Genomic DNA, 18,969 nt, shown 5'->3' on the forward strand with positions numbered 1-18,969 from the left:
CCAGACATTCTGTTACCAGTCAGTTGAAATGCCACCTTTATTGATTATTATCTATTTTTGGACTTCCTATTCTGTTCCTTTGATCTAGTTACTTCCAATCCAGTACCACACTATCTGTCATTGTGGCCTCAAAATACATTCTACTATTAGGTAGAACAAACCCTTGTCCTCTTAGGACTTCTCATTTTCAGAAATTTCCTGGTTATTCCAATTTATCCTTTGAGAAGCATTTAATCACATCAAAGGCATGGACAGGTGGCTGCTAGAAGTTATAATGACGGACATGAAGAGAAGCAGATGAGGGAGGAGCACAGAGCCCTCCCCTCGAGGTCTTGGCGAGCCTCTGGGCCACCTGATAGACACAGGGAGCCACCTCTGGCCCCCACTCCCTCTTTTTGACCAGCTAGACTGTTGCACGAGGTAGACTTGTCCCAACTGTTGGGCTGTGGGGAGAAACCACACTTCCTGAAAGAAGTACCATGGGGGCTGCCAGTGATAGCAGGTGGGGCTGGGGGTGTGATTTTATTACCTGAAGTTAGAGTTCTTGAAGCTCAGATCCACCTTGGGAGGAGCAAGGGGCCACTGGACTGATGGGTCACCTCAAAGCGATTTTCATGGTTTGTCGTTTTCTTTCAGGCAGTCAACGTCTTCCAGAAACCTACAGTGGGGCCCACAAGAAAAGAAAGCCCACACAGGTCACTTGTGGGGAGGCACATGGCACAATCTCCTGTTAGCTAAGGGAGAGGCTCAGTGGGGAGAGGCTTGCCAGCCCAGCTCGTCTAGGACAAACAAGGCTTTTGAAATGATTAAACATGGATTCCTGGATATGGTCTTAAGAGAAAGAAGATAATTGGACTTTTCATTTCTCCTACCGGGCCAGGCAATAAAATTATAGTGAGCACTTACTGAGTGTGTGCCTCGCGACAGGCTCCGTTATGACTGTGTTATGGAGATTCACTTACTGAGGCCTGAAAATAATTCTGAGGTAGATACTTTGTTTTTTTTTTCACTGGATGAGAAGACAGAGACGGGAGAAACTCAAGGATGACACTCGCCAAGGTCACATGGTGAGAGGACGGAGGGGTTCCAGAAGCCACATCAAGGTCAAGCAGAGCCACAGGCTCTCCCAAGTGAGCCGCTGTCCAAAGGCGGACAACCAGCCCCGGAAAACAGGTCTCCGGGAAGCGTTAAGCAGGAACACGCGTGCGCAGGGCCCGTCTCTAAGACCGCTGGAGGCACAGTAAGACGCTTGGAGATGGTGTCCGGGACGCTCAAGCACAGGGCAGGCACCCAGAGCAAAGGGGAGTCAGTGGTGAGAAGGCGCTTGAGTTAAAATGGCCTGTGGCCCTGCCTTCTCCTGCTGGCAGGACAGGGGTCTCTGCCCGGCTTCAGGCTTCACGGGAGGTTGCGCCCACCCTTCTACTCCCTCCTGATTCTGCCTTGAGAGGGCGAGACTCAGACTGTGAATGGACCTTTCCTGACCTTTCTGATACAAATCAAAACTACTGGGGTTGCCCCTTCCGCTGGCTCCTTCTTGCGGCCCTTGGGACTACCTGGGGCTTGATCATTACAGAGGTCTTCAAATCCGTGTCCAGGACAACGGCTGCTCTTGTCCTCCCAGCTTACTCCTCTGTGCAGTCCGATTCAGACACCCTCGCTGTCTGACTCTGGGAGCCAGTGTGTACACGTGCAAAATCATGACAGCATCTTGGACTTCCAGTCCCCAAGCCCCACACCCCACACAGACACCCCACAGACATCAAGTCCCCAGGGCAGTGCTGCCCGAGCACTTATCATATGTCCTTCCACCTTGGTCGCCTCCCCACACAGGTCCCACGCTCTTCTCCAGCCCCCAGACCAGCCATCCAGAACCCACGTGGGTGCCCTCTCCTTCCCTCACTCCACCACCCCTCTGACGGACGGATCTAGCCACTCCCCTCTGTTCCCTGACCACTGCCTCCATCCAGGCTGCTCTCCCCCAAGACTCGCCCCTCCACACTCCAGTCACAGACAGGACACCCCCTTGTTTAAAACACTTCCGTGGCTTTACTGCTCTGCCCCGAGCCTTCCAGCAGCGCCCTGCCAGGCAACATCAAACCTCCACAGTGGGCCTGCTCGCCTTGCGTCCTGTCCCGTCTTGCCCTGCTCTACACATCCAGTGCCGAAAGCACTAGGCCACCCGAGTACTTAAGTTCTCCAGATCACGTGGCCTCAACTGTGCCCACGCTGCTTTGCAGGTGTGGCTCCCTTGACCCACTGGTCACCTGATGAACTCCTGCTTTCCTTTCAAGTGCTTTCAGGTGGCATCTCCTCAGAGAAGCCTTCTGAGCCTTCTCCTTACACCTGTGGCCCTTCCACCCTCCGCCCCATAATCTCACTATTAGGGGGGTCCCGGGATCACACCTCACTCATTGTCCCCCCGGCTTCTCTGAAACTTGGACGAAGCTTCTCGGTACCAAACTCCATATGAAATTTCTTATTTGGACTAATTGTTCCAATACTCAAATTTACTTTATAGAAATAATGAATGTTAGCATAAACTTTGGCATTATATCTTGCAAAATAAAAATCAGAAGGCCTTGGCTGGCTTCGAGCTCCCTGCTCATGGGGAGTCTGCTCTCCCTCTTCCCCTTCCCCCACTTGTGCTCTCCCTCTCGCTCTCACTCTCTCTCAAATAAATAATAAATCTATATAAATAAATAATAAATAATAAATCTTAAAAAAAATCAGAAGTCCTTTCTTACATGCTTGGAGCAAGTAAGGAAGCTGAATCAGCTGTGACAAGTATTTCTGGAAATCTCTTTTCTCTCCAAGAAGGTGTAAGACAATGAATGAAACAACCAAAGGAAAAAAACCCCACCTCTGTGCTATTTCCAAAAGAGAACTGAGCCCAGGGAGGGGGCTCCAAGAGACCACAGGTAACTGGGAGAGGGGTCCTTGCCAGGGGGAGCTTAGGGCCAGCCCTGGTGCTGCCATCCAGGTGACACATAGTGAAGACACTCGTGGGAGAGTCTGGCCTGTGGTCTTGGAATCGGGGGCCACAAGTGTACCCACTTCTGAACTAGAGGCTCCCTGGATGTCAGGAAGCAAGGCACGAAGGGACTTGTGCAGTGTGCTTGGGAGAGCTTGGTGGTCCCCTTGGTTCCCCCTCAGTCCCCTCATTCTCCTTGGAGCTCAAGAAGAAGAGTCTCCGGGGCTTCACACAGAGGAGCACAGGGGCTAGAAGAGAAGTCCCAGCCCCGCTGCCCCTGCAACTGAGGAGGGTGAGACACAGCTGCCCCTCTGAGCAGAGCAGGGTGAGGCTGAGCAGCCCTTGAGAAACCCCCACGTGTCCTCTACAGGACGATGACCACACTGAAGCCCACCAATCGCAGACCCGTGTCTCTCTCTGCTGTCCCTCCTCCCTGACCCGGCACCCCAAAATGCTACAGGAAGCGGAGGGAGCGTGTAGACTGCATTACGGTTCACATGGTTAGCTGCCCCTCCCCGCAAGGACAGTCTGCAGGACAACGCCCCCAGTCAGGCCATGTGACTGGCTTAGACTGACGAATATGAGCGGAAGGGACAGCCTCCACTTTTGAACAGAACTTTTCCCCTGAGTTCCTTTGTGCCGAGACTGGCAACTTCCGGATAGAGACTCCTCCTTTGGACGAGGTCCCGGATGGAGAGAGCAGCACGAGGAAGAAAGAAACCTTTGCTCCTATCGCCCACTGAGATGGTGATGGTGTGTGTTCTAGGGTGACCGACTCTTCCGTCTGCCTCAGACCTTCCTACTTGGGCACTGGAAGTCCCGCCTCCCAGAAAACCCCTTTGTCCCTGACAAACCAGGACAGTCAGTCACCTAGGTCCTCCAGTCGTATCTATCCTTCATCCTAAGCTGACTGACACGGGCAGGAGGGAGGAAGCACAGGTGGGATGAAGGAGACACAGTTGGAGCAGAGGCCCTGATCTGGGAGGAGGGAAAGGGGACAGAGGTGTTCACGCTGGACTCATTTTAGCTTCACGATAACCTACCCTTGATGGTGCTCTTCACCCCAACTTTCCAGATAAGGGCCGAGGAGGCAAAGCTATCTTGCTCCAGATAACCCGGCTAGCCGGTGGGGACTGCAACCCAAGTGGGTCTGGCCCTGGGCGAGTTCTTCTGATTACCACACCACTGCCAATCCCGCCTCCAAGACCACCCCACACAGTAAAATATAACACCCCCCAAATGAGCCTACCTGGGGAAGGCATGAGGGGAAAGAAGAAAAAGTAATCCTAGTTCAGGAGAGCCACAGAACCTGAACCGACATGTTGTCCCTGGGCTTCCTGGCTTTTGATGTTGTGGCTCCATAAAGGGGCATGGCTTGGAAAATATGGAGGCTCATAAGTGGGCACCCCGATGACCCTGTCTCCTAGCTGTCTGCTTACTGATCTGCTTCCCCCCAGTAAGGGGCTCCTGTGTGCCCATCACTGCATCCCACAACCTTCATGGGCTGGCCCTGGGCACAGGTGTGTTCGGGAAGTACTTTCCCTCCCCCGCCTTGAGAGCCACGGCAGGTGGCCCTTGGCCCCCTCCTCCACATTCTCCGCTTTGTGCTGCTGGTGCCCAGCTCCGGGTTTACTGAGGGAATGGGTGAGGAGACGCTCTGGTCTGTTCAGGCAGTGGTGGTCTCTGAGCAGAGCCAAGAGGCTAGAGGGGGCTCCGTATCCTCTGCAAGTCTACCTTTGCCCTCCACAGTCACTCTGACAGCCTGTGGGGGGTTCAGCTGCCTTGCTTTGCAGCAGATGCACCTAGAGAATGTTCTCCCAGAGAGACCAGGTGCCCTGAACCTAAGGTAACTGGTGTTTGCTTCGGGATCACTGAACAAGCGTTTCTCTAGCCCCCAGGGCATTGGGGACAGAGGGAGGAATCCATAGTCCTAATGTTCAAGATTCCCTCAATCTAGTTAGACAGGGTCTAAATCAAGATGTGACAGCATGCTCACTGCGCTAGGAAGGGCCACGCTTACGGTGGCTCTGAGCAGCACGCTGCCCAAGTCCAGGATGCGCCCCTGCTCTCGCTAAGTGGAGGAGATTTGCGGCACCATTCTGACAAATTACCAGCAGGTGGCAGTCAAGTGTCTCGAGGAAGGAGGGCCCTTCCTGGCGGTGAAACATAGGTAAGGTACAGGAGCAGAGTGAAGGAGAAAATACTCAGCTTATTGATTAGCAGGTGTGTGCGTGGTGAGGGTAAGGGGAGGAGAAAGAACGAGGGAGGCGGAGAGGCTTGAATCAGGTGCTGCAGATATCTCCCTGGCAGACTGGGTGGTGGGAAGTCCGTTCTGAGCCAGGGAGAGAAGCGTTGGGAGTGGCTGGCAGGGGCCTGGGGAGCCCCAGTTGTGGTCCTTGTGTCCCCGGTCCTCCCGGCAGCTGGAGATGCTTGGGACTCCCAAAATCAAACACAAAGCAAGGAGGCTGCATTTGGAAGCACACGGCTTGGAGGGCCAGCTCAGAGGGTCTCAGAGGGGCAGGATTTGTAAATCCTGCGGTATTTTGTGAACGAAAACAAGGTTCTTGCAGAAAAGATCTCCAATAGCATTGATGGAGGAGAATCTACAGAATTCCAGTCTCCAGGGGCTCCTGAGGGCTGTTAGAGGGATTCAGGGATGTCACTAAGAGTCACAGCATGGAGCATGCACCTAGCCCAGCACAGTGCTTAGTAAATGTTTGTTGAATGAATGTAAAAGAGAGACCATATTGGACCTTTGCCAAGTCTGTCACTGAAGTACAGGAAGGAGAACCTTTCTTCTTCTATTTTTAATATACAGAATAAGAGAGCCTGGCCCTAAAGATGGGGGAGGAACACTGTCCACCAAAAAACTTATTGCTTGAAGTTGAAGAAAGTTCTGGAAAACATCTGCATCTTGTTCTAAAGGAAACAAAAGGATGCACTGCTGTTATTTCATAGTCACCTGCAAGATTCTGGTGTGAGGGAGAGCAGAGTCAAGATGGGGAGGCTTCGACAGTGCTCTGAGTCTCAGGTAAGGGCTGCAGATGGAGGCAGACTGGGACAGGCGGCAGGGCTAGCCCCAAGGAAGGCTGAGACTCAGAAGAAAAGGGATACATGCCTTCTCTGAGAATGGGGGCAAGGCTGAAAGACAATGGGAAGAAGATGGAGCGGTGTTTATCCCGAGCCGGTGGACCCGGCCTGTGAGGCCCCCAGTGCCATCTCAAGCAGGAGCTGGGGAAGGGCTGCGGTTCTCCCCTGGCAAGGGGGGCAGGCAGGGTGTGGACAAAAGGGCAAGATGATGGGCACATGAAAAGGGAGGACAGGGCAGTGGTCACGGCAGGGCCTCTGGAACCACACACCCCAGGTTCAAATCCCAGTTCTGCCACCAGGAGGTGTGTGTCCTGGGCCAGTTCCCCATTCTCTGGGAGCTGCAGTTTTCTCACCTGTAAGAGGAGGAGGAGGCCTCCTCACAGGCTGAATGAGCTCCATCTCTGAAAAACACTAAGAATGCTCGTCACGTTCACTGTGTTTATTGAGATGGATGACCTCCCGCTGGTGTGAAAAGGAAGGGTAGAAGGCCATGGAAAGGTAGGCTTTGATGTCAAAGAAAGCAAACTCAGAAGAGAGATTTTGAAATAAAGGAGCTCAGACATGCTAAGAGCAGACAGAGGATGTGGCTTGGCGGCAGAGTGCTGGCTGTGGATGTAAAGGAACTTAACATTGAGGCGATCCAGGACAGTGGGCTGTGGGGACCATGAGGGAGCCCACAGAGCGGGGCTGGGGAAAGGCCGGAGAGAGGGATCTGGGAGTGGGGTGGGGAGGGGAGGCTGGAGAACAGCCCAGAGGCCAGCATTTTGCAGCAGGAAGCACTGAGGACTCATAACAGTTGGAAAGCTGAGCGGTATTTCAGGAGTCCAACCCTTTCGTTTTACTTGAATGAAACCAAAATACAGAGAAATAGCTCCTCCTACAGAAAGCTGGGAATAGGATCATGAGAAACTGAAGTCAGTGGGTGATAAGAACAGAATTTTGAAGCTGCCCAGGAAGGTGAGATGAGAAAGCACAGGACAGCGATTTCCCTACAGAGATGGGCACCACAGCTGACAGCTGCTGCCCAGGGCGGGGCTGCCTTGGGGGCTCTGGGGTGAAACAGCGACACCCCAGAGGTGTTGGGGGACAGGGAGGTCGACGTCCCCCTTATGGCCCACCTACCACAGATTTCGCTGACAGGTATGGAGGCCTCAGATGGCTACCACGGGCCCAAGGTTCTAAAGCAATCCACGCAAGGCAATTTCCTGAGTGCCCACATATGCCAGGTCGTTGGTACAGGGAAAGAGCTGAGAATTTGAGCAAACTGCATGCGGCAGTCAAATTTCCATCAGAGACAGTGTTGTAATAATGAAGTCACTGTTAGTGTGTGGGTCCACAATCATTCATTAGTCTTTCAACAAATATTTGCTGAGAGCATCCAAGTGCCAGGCACCGTTCTCTGCAAGAGGACTGCGGGTGAAGACACAGAGATCCTTGTCCTCATCCGGTATACATTCTGGTGAGGAAGGCGAGCAAAAGAAGTGAATAAGTAAATGACGCTGGGAGGTGGTGAGTACTGGGGAGAGAGGTCAGAGTCGGGGCAAGAGGAGCTCTGGAGATGGAGGTGGTCAGGATCTGAGGAGGTGAAGAGTGGAGGGAGGAGCACTCCAGCCCAGGAAGAGCCGGCACAAAGGCAGAGAGGGAGCTTAGGGGCATCAGGGGACCAGCCCTGAACCAAGGTGGGCACAGACCCCAGGGTGCTTGAGAACCCCCGGAGAGGGCCTTGGCTTTGACTCTCAGTGGAATGAGGGGTGGTAGGCTCCCACCTGGGGTTAAGCCTGGCTGCAGGGTTGAGAAGAGATCGTGCCAAGGGGGACCTGTGTGTGCAGGCCCCACGTGTGTGCAAATGCACACGTGGAGTGTGCACACCTGCCTGGTGTGAGCTTGGACACGCATGCTTGAGAGCATGCACGTCAGTGCGTGTGACTTGCTGTCAATTCCTGGTGTATTCCGGAGGAACAGCTAACCGGACTTCCGGATTTTTTCTGGCATGAGGGGCAACAGACAGTCCATGAACGGCACAAAGGCTCCCAAACTATGGGGCCACTGGGTGTGGAGGTCCAACCTGAGCTCCACTTGCCAGGCCACGTGCCCTGTGTGATAGCTAGAGGGAGAGGGGCCTCCTGCTGTCCACCCATCGGCCAGGAGCTTGTTGGTCAGGGGACTGCTAAGTGAGAGGCACACAAAACGTCTTGATCACAGCACAGTCTACACGGCTGAGCGCTGTGCTCGCACCGCCCACCCATCTGGAGTGGAGACTACTTCTGTGACTGTCAAGTCATGCTGAAGATCGTGCCAGCCTGCTAGGGGCTGATGTGGTCTTCAACTATGACCTTTCAGGAAAGGCATTATTATCAACATTGAGTATAAGACGGCACTGAGGTTCAGAGAGGTACATCCACTTGTCTGAGATCACACAGACAGGAGGGGAAACAGGGACCCAACCCCAATGTGCCCAGCTCTAGAGCTGAGCCGCTACACATGCTTTGTGTCTTTAGGGACTCTGCAGAGAAAAGCAAAAGGTCTGTCCCAAGAGGGAGATGTAGGGCGGGGCCAGCGTGTACCCCTCCCACCTCCCTCCTACAACGCCAGGATGTCAAAACACAGAGCCAGGACAGGAATTGACCACAGTGCTGGGGAATGGCTGGTGTGTTGAATAGATGGTCCTTTCCATTTTGACTCCCAACAACTGGAAACCTTTCTCAAATGTCCTTGCTGTCTTGCGGGCACAGTTTGAGGAAGACAGTTTCATCTTGTGATGAAGCTCAAGGCCTTCCTCCAGTCCCCAGATCTCAGATGTTGTTCTGAGCATGTCCTGACCCCAGGAGTGACCCTGCAAGTTCCTCTTTTAGCTCAAACGGAATCAACTTGTTTTCCTTCATTCCTACGTGAGGAATAAAACAATTATTTCAGTGATTTCAGTTTCATTTTTCTGAGCTTTGGTTACAGCAAGGGAGTGGTACGTCCAAGGATCTGAAAAAGCAGTTCTGGAGGTACTGTTTTGAGAAAATATTCAGTGCAAAAGCTGAAGCCACACATTGGGCTTGGATTTTGTGCCAGTCAGTGCTGTTTCATGTAGTTTTCAAAGAAGTAACTAATTCTCAGAGACTTAAGTAAATTGCCTGAATTTCTTAGGTCATGAGTGAGAAAGCCAGGATTCAAACAGATTCAAACCCAGGTCAGTGACAGGGGAAGGACTGTTATCTTTTCTTAACTAAGCAAAACAAGACAAAACCTCTTATGAATCATTAAAAACAAATACCTCAGTGGAAAATGAAAGAATAGGAAGAGGTAATTCACAAAATTCGCACAATTAATTCATGCAGGCAGAGGCCATAAAACAACACGGCAAAGGGCAAGGAGGCTGGCTGGTTCTCCTTTCTCTAAAAATCTACACACAGATGTTTAAAAAAAAAAAATAAATGTATGTTCAGGTGGGTGTGGTAAAACAAAACAAAACAAAAACCCAGAAATGGCAAAGACAAAGAAAGATGATGAAAACCATGTTTCAAACTCTTTAAAAAGAGTACATATTTTCCAGAAGGGACAGGGCAAATATCAAAAAAACCCTTATTTCTCTGACAAAGGATGCTATTAAAAATTCTGACTTCCATTACATATTCTTACATAAAAGAACATTTTAAGAGAAATGAAACCATTTTTTAAATTTAATTTTTATTTTTTATTAAAGATCCCCCCTCCCCCAGGGCCTAGTTTAAAGACTCATAAAGTTCTACAAGGCTATTGGAAAAATATCTGTCCCCAGGTTTTCCTCCCTATTCCCCCACCCATTTCCAGAGGCAACCAATCACGGAAAGTACATCCACATTTCCGAACAGCAGCTTATGGCACCACCCAATTACACTGCGGTCTCAACCAGGATCTATTCACGTCTCGCCATGGAAGAGGAAAAGGCCCCTCTCTTCCATTTTATCTGTCACTATAGGCACAAAGAGGAACCTACTCTCCCATTCAGCCAACAAAGTTACATAATTATTTGGGGTAGATGAATATTCGGCTTTTATATTTACTACGATCACGCAAGTCCTAGGCTCAGTGGAGGCATGTAGGATATTCTGACCCCTTTCCTTTGTTGCATACTTCTCTGGTTCTCTTTGGTGTTAGTCCTTTCTAGAATTAAAATATATATACATATATATATATGTATGTATATATATTTAACCAATCTTTCTACATTTGTCTAAGTCTCCCTTCAGCTTGTTCAAAGAATCCATTTCTTCTCATTTCAGATCATTCTAAGGTTTCTCCAGCTAATTTATAAGCTAATACACACACCGGCCTGGGTACATACATACTTCCTCTCTCATACTTTCAAAGATTCAATACAAATATTTTTAACATTTCTTCACCCTCTTGAAATTTGTAAATAATATAACCTACCAGCACTTATAATTTCATAAACAATCAACACAGTACCCTAACTATAATACAAAGAAGAAAGGAAACGTTAGTTAAAATAAGATACTACACACAGAGTCAATATGCAGATGTTGGGTATAGCTACCGTAGAAGACATGATGAAAGATGTAATGAGGTGCTTGGGCCTATTTATAAGAACAGGTAAACCTCAGATGCTTGGTAGTTTTGTTCCTAGAAAATTCAGTGTATATTAAAAACATGCAAAAATTACGTATGTTTATGTTTAAAGTGGAGTCAGATTCCAGGCTCAGATACTTGTAAACATGAATGCCAATGAACTTTAGGAGGTTGTGTAGCAAGTTGGACAATCCTTTGTTCTCCATCGGTTACCCCTAGCAAATCTGCTTCTCCTCGGGTAGCCCTGTCCTGCATCCCCTTGACAGCCAAATCGCCTATACATTCCCAAGATGTCCTATAGGGGGCACTACGTACCCATTCTGAACCAGTAGCTGGTTCAACTCCTCTCTTTTCTACAAAGAGAAGGGGCAAAGAGAGGTTAAGATATTTACCCAAAGCCATATAAGAAATTAGCAGTAGTCAGGACTAGATAAGGAGAAGGGGCAGACAAGGGAGGAGAAAGGAAATTATTCTAATATTCATATTTATGAATTGCTGTACATTGTGCCAGATGCCTTTTGTTAGGCTCCCATGGTATCTCACCATATCCTCTAACCTCAGGGATTAGTTCTATTACCATCCCTAATTTTCAGATACAGACACCACATTTCAGGGAGGTTAGGCCCTTGCTCAGGGTCCCATTTTTGTTAACAACGGAATTCGATTTTCTCCAGTCCTTTTTCTATTGCTTTAAGCTGCTCTCCCTCCAGGTCTCTGGGCCCCCACCTTGGGGACCAGGTCGCTCACTTTGCTACTTCCATCTTTAGGAACTAGTAACTGGGCTGCAGGCTGTCTGAGAAGCAAAGAGCAGAAAGAAAGATGGTTCAATCCCAGCTTCTCAGCCCTTTAGGTTCAGCCAGTGTGTGGCCTGGGCCCAGGGGTTCCTGAGCACAGGAAACAGACTCTTGATGATGCCTGCAGGAGCCCAGCCTGACCTGCCAGAGGTCAGGCCAGGACAACCGTGACTACAGGAACTTTTCCTGCCCCAGAAGGCCCCAGCTCCACAGGCGGTTCCACACTCCACAAGATGGCAGGCAGCCAAGGGGCTGGAGCTCACACCACAAATACAGGAAAGGCCAGACAGTGAGCGAGGGCTTGGTCACCAAACCTCGCGGTGTCAGGTGTGGGGAGCACTCCAGAACAGTCACTACAGCTTCATGGTATGTCTGCCTCCTTTTAATTACCCTCCAGATCATCCCTCTGAGAAGACAGTGTTATTCCCAGCATCTAGAAGAGGAAACCAAGACCACAAGTGACTGGCAGCTCATTACACAGCTGGCCAGGGGCAGTGCAGGCCAGACCGGCCCAGACCCCCTCCCTCTCCTGTAACCTTTAAAAACCCTTCCTGATTGATGCATTTCAGAAAAATGCGTCTTTGGCACTTACCATCCAGCTTTGGCCGGCAGGTTCCTCTGCCCCATAACTGCTGGGGTTGTCCTGTGACTGAACAATGGATCAGGTGCTTGAAGAGGGGTCCTGTCTGATGGTCCTTGGGCACCTTTCTCCCTCCACTTTTTGGCCACAAAACCATGACTAAGCACTTTCAACAAGGAACCCATTGCTTCAGACTTCACGTTCAGGAAAAGAAAATATACACAGCCCCTACTTGTCACCCTGATCTAAATGTACCCCACAGGGGGCCTGACAGAGCTCAGATGGACCCATTTGCTGATGACCACGCGCGGGCCTCGGCCCCGCCATCCGTTGTGTGCAAACAATCTCCGAGCACGTTTCACAGAAAAGGGTTCAACTCAAGCTCCGGTCAAATGATTTCCTGCAAAATAAGCCCAGGTAGGGCCAGCCCCAGGCTCGTGCGCCGCCAGCTTACTGTGAGCACTCAGGGTGTAGAACAGAACAGCCCACTGGGGCCAGACCGCCCGGGTCCCCATCTCTGCCCTGCTGCTTACTGGTGTAGCTCTGGACAAAAGCTGACCTCTGTTCCTCAGTTTCCCCGTGAGTGAAATGAGGATATTGGCGGTACCCAGCTCCCAGAGTGGTCGTGGGTGGTAATAGTGACATTCGTGAGAGCTGAGAATGGAGCCTGACATAAGGTGAGGCTCAGGCGGCCTATTCCCGAAATGAACATTGACTGTCCTGTCACGGAAAGAACGGCTGAGGGCCCCGGAGAATAGGCACCCTGCGAGGGAGATAAAGGGGGCAGGGAAGAGGGTCCATGAGCACTACTTCCAACCTTCGAAAGAGGAACCATGCCACGCCCGCAGACCTTTGTTCTGGATTGCTGCAAAGGGCTGACCTAGGTCAACAAGGAAACAGAGCCAAGAGGCAGATTTGGATTAGAATAAAGAAGGATTTTTCCACAGGCAGACATGTCCACAAAGAGGGAGCAGGATGCCTGGTTCTGTGGGCTCCTGAGGGGGCTAGGGGCCTGGCTGCCTGTCATGAACCCTGCACATGGGGTTTTCCTGCACAGCAGAGTGGCCAGGGACAGTGACCCCGATGCCCCTTCACACTGGACCATTCTATCACTCTGATAAGAAGCAAGTAAGTGCTGATAGCCAGGGAGTGGCCCATCAGCCCGAGGGAAGGAGGGACTTTGGACTGTCTTAATGTACACAACCTTCAGGACTTTCACTTCTTGTCTCAGAACCCACTGGGCAGAGAGGCTGGCCTGGGTGTCCTTGGTGTCTGGGGCTGAGCCACACACAGGAGGAGATGCCGGGACACAGGGAGATGGCCAGGAGCAGGGAACAAGAGAGGAAGGGGCCCATCTGCTCCCTGAACACTGATTCGGGGAAGTATCCTCCATCATGAAATATTATCAACTTTATAAACTACAAAAACAAAATATTTTAAAAAGTAGACAACATCTTGTCAATGAAAAATTATCAGACTGTATAAAAACTACAATATAAGATTCTGAGACTAAAGCTCATCAGCTATTCCCCAGGTATCTCCTGTATAAGTGTTACCGCTAATTCCTAGGTTCCCAGCTCCGAGGCCTGAAAAGCAGATCAGCAGCAGAAGGTATGAAAAGATTAAGGAGAAACAATTTGTGGAGACGACACCGGAGACATCCTATGTACTGACTTCCAATTCTTTGTGCCTCCTGTAAACGCCTGCAAATATTTTTGGGAGAAGCACTGTCTGGAGCTGTGAGAAACTTCCTGGGCAGGAAGACAGAGAACATATCCTTTCAGAGAGAAGGGACTCACTACTCTACAGGCTCCAGCCTGAGTAACTCAGGCCCCCACGCCACTGGATCTGCAGGGATTGGCCCTCATTCCCCTCTCCCCAACCCCAATCTCCTCTGCCTAGTGGCTTCCTGTCCCAGCTCATCACCGTCCTTCACTCTCTGGTCAGAGGGCTGCCTGCGGCGAACCCCCACTACAGCTTCCTCCCTCTAAGCTCTCCTCCCTGCTTGCCCTCCCCTTGCTGACTATTACAGCCTTAACTTGGGCCCTGGGCACCCCACTCCTCCTGGCCTACTCACATCCTCTAAAACCACTGACCTCCAGCACTGCCAAGAGGTGACTTTTCCAGAAGCTTCCACAGTCCAGCCTTCCTCCTAAAGGTTTCTGTCCCTCCCTCTGCCTCCTCCCAGCTGTAAACAGAGAATTGACCCACAGAGCGCACTCTGGCCAGGCACCATGCGGGCCCATTAGCCCAGGGCAAGACAGAGACAGGGTGCAGCTCCCGGGCCAGCTCTACCCCATGGATACTGGATGCCTGGAATGCTGCAAAAGGAGGATTCTGTGGGTCTGAAGGAAGCCACCGTGAGGGAGCCTGAGGACTGGGAATGGCCACGCCCGTGTCACACGCATGCCCTCCCAGTGCGGGCCAGAGCACTCTGCGGCCCCCGGCCCATCTGTCCCCAGCCCGTGCTCCAGCCTGGCACTCCCTTTGGTATTCCCATGAGATCTCTTCAATGATCTGCTTTCAGGCGTCCTCCCAAACCGCCATATTCACCTTCCCAGCACCGCCACGCCGCCATACTCTATCTCCCCCAACAGTCAGCAAAGGCGCTGCACCTTCTTTCTTTAGAAACTTTACGGCCTCCAAAAAGCTTTTCCCAGTGGGTCAGAGAGCCCCTGATTCTATCTCTGCCTTAGTGTCAGAAGACACACATTCCCAAGTCCCCCTCGCACCATCTCCCCCACTCATCTAGCCGGCTGATGGATGCACACAACCCTGTCTACTCAAGCAGATGGTGACTACTGGATGGTCTCGATGTTTGTCGGAGACGGTAAACCCTGTAGGACAGAACTCAGATCTGTTTAGCTCACTGGCTCTGAGCCTGGCATAGGAGGGCTCTGTTAGGGAAGAGCCCGGAGACCAGAGCCCCAGCCCCACTCTGCCCTGACTTGCTGTGGGTCAACGGGAAAGCCGCTCTCCTCTCTGGGCGTCAGCTTTGCCACCTAGACTAAGATGTACTTGAGCTAGGGGCCCATGAGTCTCGTCGGGCTCTCAGACACAAGGAGAACGCAGGCCACAAGGCTCTGGATTCGTGTCTTTTATGATTGTTTGGGTAATAATCACTTAGTGGGAAATCACAGAAACAGCGGTGTAGATCCGCCATTGCAAGGCGTGAACTCGTTCATGCGGGTACTGAGTGCTGTGGGATGTGCGCTTGCATAGCTAAGTATAATGGACAATGAGGAGTGATTTTCTCTCCCTTTGAGAACATAAGTACACTCTTCTATATTTATACATTCCATCTCCTAATTTAGACAGTGTAGAACTTTTTCTGATCAGCGCTCACTTGCCAATAATTTCGCTCTACATCTAAATGAAGAATAGGAGTCATATAAGTTCACAGATTGAATGGATGGCTGATTTACAAAGCCCTCAAAATGTGGCTACAGGCCGATGCTGGCAACCCCATAATTAGATATGGCATGCTCTGCGATGATGTATTTTTTACTGTTTTTTAATAACTCAGTTCTCCTTCTGGGATGAGGGGAAAAATGGAATTTGTTAAAAATAAATCGAGATTTAGTGGCTTTTCAGCCTTCTGCTGCTTGTTGCTCACAATATTCTATAAATAAAAGAAGCCCTGCCCTATAGTGCACTGTAAACACCCACAGACGCTCAGAGCCAAATTCTTCCAATTATGACCCTGTGCCAGTTGCCAAGCTACTGCGAGGACCCACTTGAAAGGCGGCCATCTAGGCCATCTCCTGATTAAGCCGCCCAGCAGCAAGGAGGAAGGCCTGCTGCTTTGGCACCGTATCTAGTCTGAAATAATTGTTCCATTTTCTTGAAATTAAGCCCTTCCCTTGTGATCGAATTACAATTCAGAGGTAAATGAAAAACTAACCACCTGTCCATCCGTCCAGCTGCCTGGGTCACGGATGCGTAGGAGAGCCTGGGCCGTCACATGCTGGGCTGAAATCAGGCGGCACGAGTGCATTCATGACAGTGTCTCTAACCGCACTGAGCAAATCAAGGTCAAATAAAAGTAGGTCAGCTGGGAACATGACAGGTGAGTCACAGGCAGCCTGCCCTTCTGCTCAGCACCTCTCCTCACTCATCAGTGTGGGTCCCCCCGGTTCAATGCAGCAGACTGAGCCAGTCATTTAAAAAATCCGTATTCTACCCCGGGGAGGGATGATATCAAGTGTCAGGCCGGCAGCTCTGTGGTTCCAATGGCAATGGGTGAGCTGGGACAGCCCCTGCTGCCTGGCTTCTGTGGCCCCGACCAGCCCTTAAAACACGCAGGCTGAGAAGGAGGAGACGGCTGTGTGCCACAGTCTTTCCGAGAGAGAAATTACTTCCAGTTCCTTAGAAACCGGAATGCTCAAAGCAGCGCTGGAGCAAAACGGGCTCCGGCTAGAAACTCATCCCCTCTCTCCTCCCTTCGGTGTCAGCTCCACCGGGTTAGCAAAGGCCCTGAGCCACAGTTCCAGCCCCAGAAGCTCTCACTAGGAACGCGGGGCTCATGGGTGAACAAAGTCCGCCCCAAAGAGAACGGATATGTGGTCAGAGTTTCCAAACTCAAAACTGGGACCTATACTTTAAGGGGTAGGGCTGTTCAAAGCTGGAAAGCCTAGGACCTAGGGGTCACAAAGCATGGAGCCTCGTCCAAGAGGTCTCCTCTGGCTGTCCAGGCTAAAGTGGCCCCTCCTGGGATGCCTGGGTGGCTTAGTTGATTAAGCGTCTGACCTGATTTCAGCTCAGGTCATGATCTCAGGGTTGTGAGATCGAACCCCCATGGCCGGGAGGTGGGGTGGGGGTGGGGAGGGGTCTGAGCTCAGCAGGGAGTCTGCTGAAGATTCTCTCTCTCCCTCTCCCTCTGCCTCTCCAGCCCCACTCTAAAATAAATAAATAAATATGTATTTTTTTAAAAAATGGCCCTTCCTATGAGTCACCCACCACCTATGGGTTCTCATTTCCTCATTTCTGAAATGGTCTCATTTCTTTGCCTCTCCTTAGATAAGAATGTGAGCATCTCAAAAGCAGAGACCACTCCCCCCGCCCCCCACCCCCCGTCTTGTTCTCGAGTATTTCCAGAGAAGCCAGAATGGTGACTGGCTCATAGGTGCTCAACAAACATTCACTCAGGAAACGGAAAGAATTCATCCCAAACCTCCGTGAGCGCGTTCTATGGACCAATCTCCCTCAGCGCTCACAGCAGTGCAAAGAGGTGAAATCTTTCCCTCTTCTGTAGCAATAAGAAAATCGAGGCTCAGAGAGGGTGTGTGTTTTTACCAGGGCTGCACGTCTAATGAGTTCATGGAGCTGGAATTCCAAGCCAGGCGTGAAAAGTTCTAATCCTGGCTTCGAAGTGAGCATCTGTTGCTTTTATAATTTAGAAAAAGCAAGAGGGAAAAACTTTAGAGGAAAAACTACGTATCAGAAAGAGCTTCACATCAAAGGACCCTATGTAGGACAGACCTGGTTCCTGTGTCGCCAAACCTCAGCCCCACCTCTGTCTACCAGGGGCATTGGCACCACAGCCCCTCAGCCAGAGTGGAGGAAGGATTCTTTACAGAAGGTTCATCCCTGCCTTTCTGTGGCGCTCTGAAGGCCAGGCAGGGAGGGGGAAAGCCATGGCAGTGACACCCGTGACTCCTGCTCCTGTACGGAACAGCAGGCTTATTCCATAATTTGCTGGAAAGTTTCTAAGGAGAGACCTATGATCAAGTTAGAACACTATAAAGTACTTGGCCTGTGCCTTCCCCCATATCCATACCTTGGAAACTGGAATAAAAAAATAAAAAGAAAGGAAGCATACTTTTTAAGATTGAAATTTCAAAAATATTAAAATTGACAAGTAGAGATTTACATTTACCTGAATTTAGAATACTGAACCCGGCTGAAGCTAAGCATTTGCATGTTTATAAGCTGTATATATACAGTCTAATTCCTATTAGTCTGATATTTGGGGCCCAAACTCCTCCCCGGGCTGCCTGCTAGATGCAGGCTGTGGCTTGAATTGAGGTACAAGTCAGCAGGTCAGAATCATCAAAACGGCCAGCCAATTCTAGTGTGCAGAACTGGAATATTTCCCAAATATGGAAAAGAAATGAAAATGGCAAATAGTATTAATAAAACAGGTTTTTCCAAATGCTACCAGGATAGCCCAACAACCTGTGAAAGTGAAAGTCTTAGGCAGCTCGAACTTGGGAGCAACCACGTGGGACAGAAGATGGAACAAGGGCTTGGCAGCCAGGCGGGGCTACGTCAATCCTGACCCCACCCACGTACTAGTCACACAGCCTTGAGGCTTGAGCCTTGAGGGACGATGACACGACAAAGATGACAACAATGACCGCGATGATGACGACAACGGCAACAACCACGACAATGAGACAATAACATCTACGATGATCTATTCCTTACTGACCGCACAAAGTCTAGCATACAGCAGATGAATGTGTCTATGCTTATGAAATCACATATGTTGTTCACTTTTCATAGTGACACATGGCCCCCTTCTCTAGATTCTCTCTGTCTTCTAGATGTAGAAAAAGGAGGTTAGAAAGATTCAGTAGCATGCCCAAGGTCCACAGTTATCGGGATTCAAACATGGGTCTGTTGGACTCTAAGCCCCTGCTCTTAACTACTGAGCTCCATTGCACTGCCAAGTCTCAGTTCCCTCATCTGTAAAGAGGTTAATAATACCCAGGCAGGGCGGGAAGGGTAAGACAGAATGCATGTGAAGTGCTTAACACAGAACCCGGCACCCAGGAGCTCTACGGCGTTACTATTAACGTCACGTAATATCACACAATGTGATGTCATGCCATGGCATGGCATGGCATTTGGACCTTTGGGAGAGAGGAGGAGGGTGGGAGGTGGGCATCTGGAAGTACAGATGATCCAGCATTTCCCTTCATGGGGCTTGAAAAACAGGATTAGGAACTTCGGACCAAGGCTTCAGAGCCTGG

At 50.5% G+C, this 18,969-nt stretch overlaps 1 protein-coding gene across 6 annotated transcripts in view; it reads right to left on the bottom strand.

The window, feature by feature from the left end:
* Positions 1-18,969, bottom strand: part of LOC111159457 (aryl hydrocarbon receptor nuclear translocator like) — a 66,207-nt gene that overhangs the window by 32,811 nt on the left and 14,427 nt on the right. For all 6 annotated transcript variants that reach the window (XM_022521950.1, XM_022521951.1, XM_022521952.1 and 3 more), the window contains exon 2: positions 530-658. The gene's annotated coding sequence lies outside the window, so the exon portion shown is untranslated. The remainder of the gene's footprint in view (positions 1-529; positions 659-18,969) is intronic.

This window comes from Enhydra lutris, unplaced genomic scaffold (genome assembly GCF_002288905.1).
Source record: "Enhydra lutris kenyoni isolate GAN:26980312 unplaced genomic scaffold, ASM228890v2 scaffoldscaffold68, whole genome shotgun sequence".
Classification (NCBI taxonomy): domain Eukaryota; kingdom Metazoa; phylum Chordata; class Mammalia; order Carnivora; family Mustelidae; genus Enhydra; species Enhydra lutris.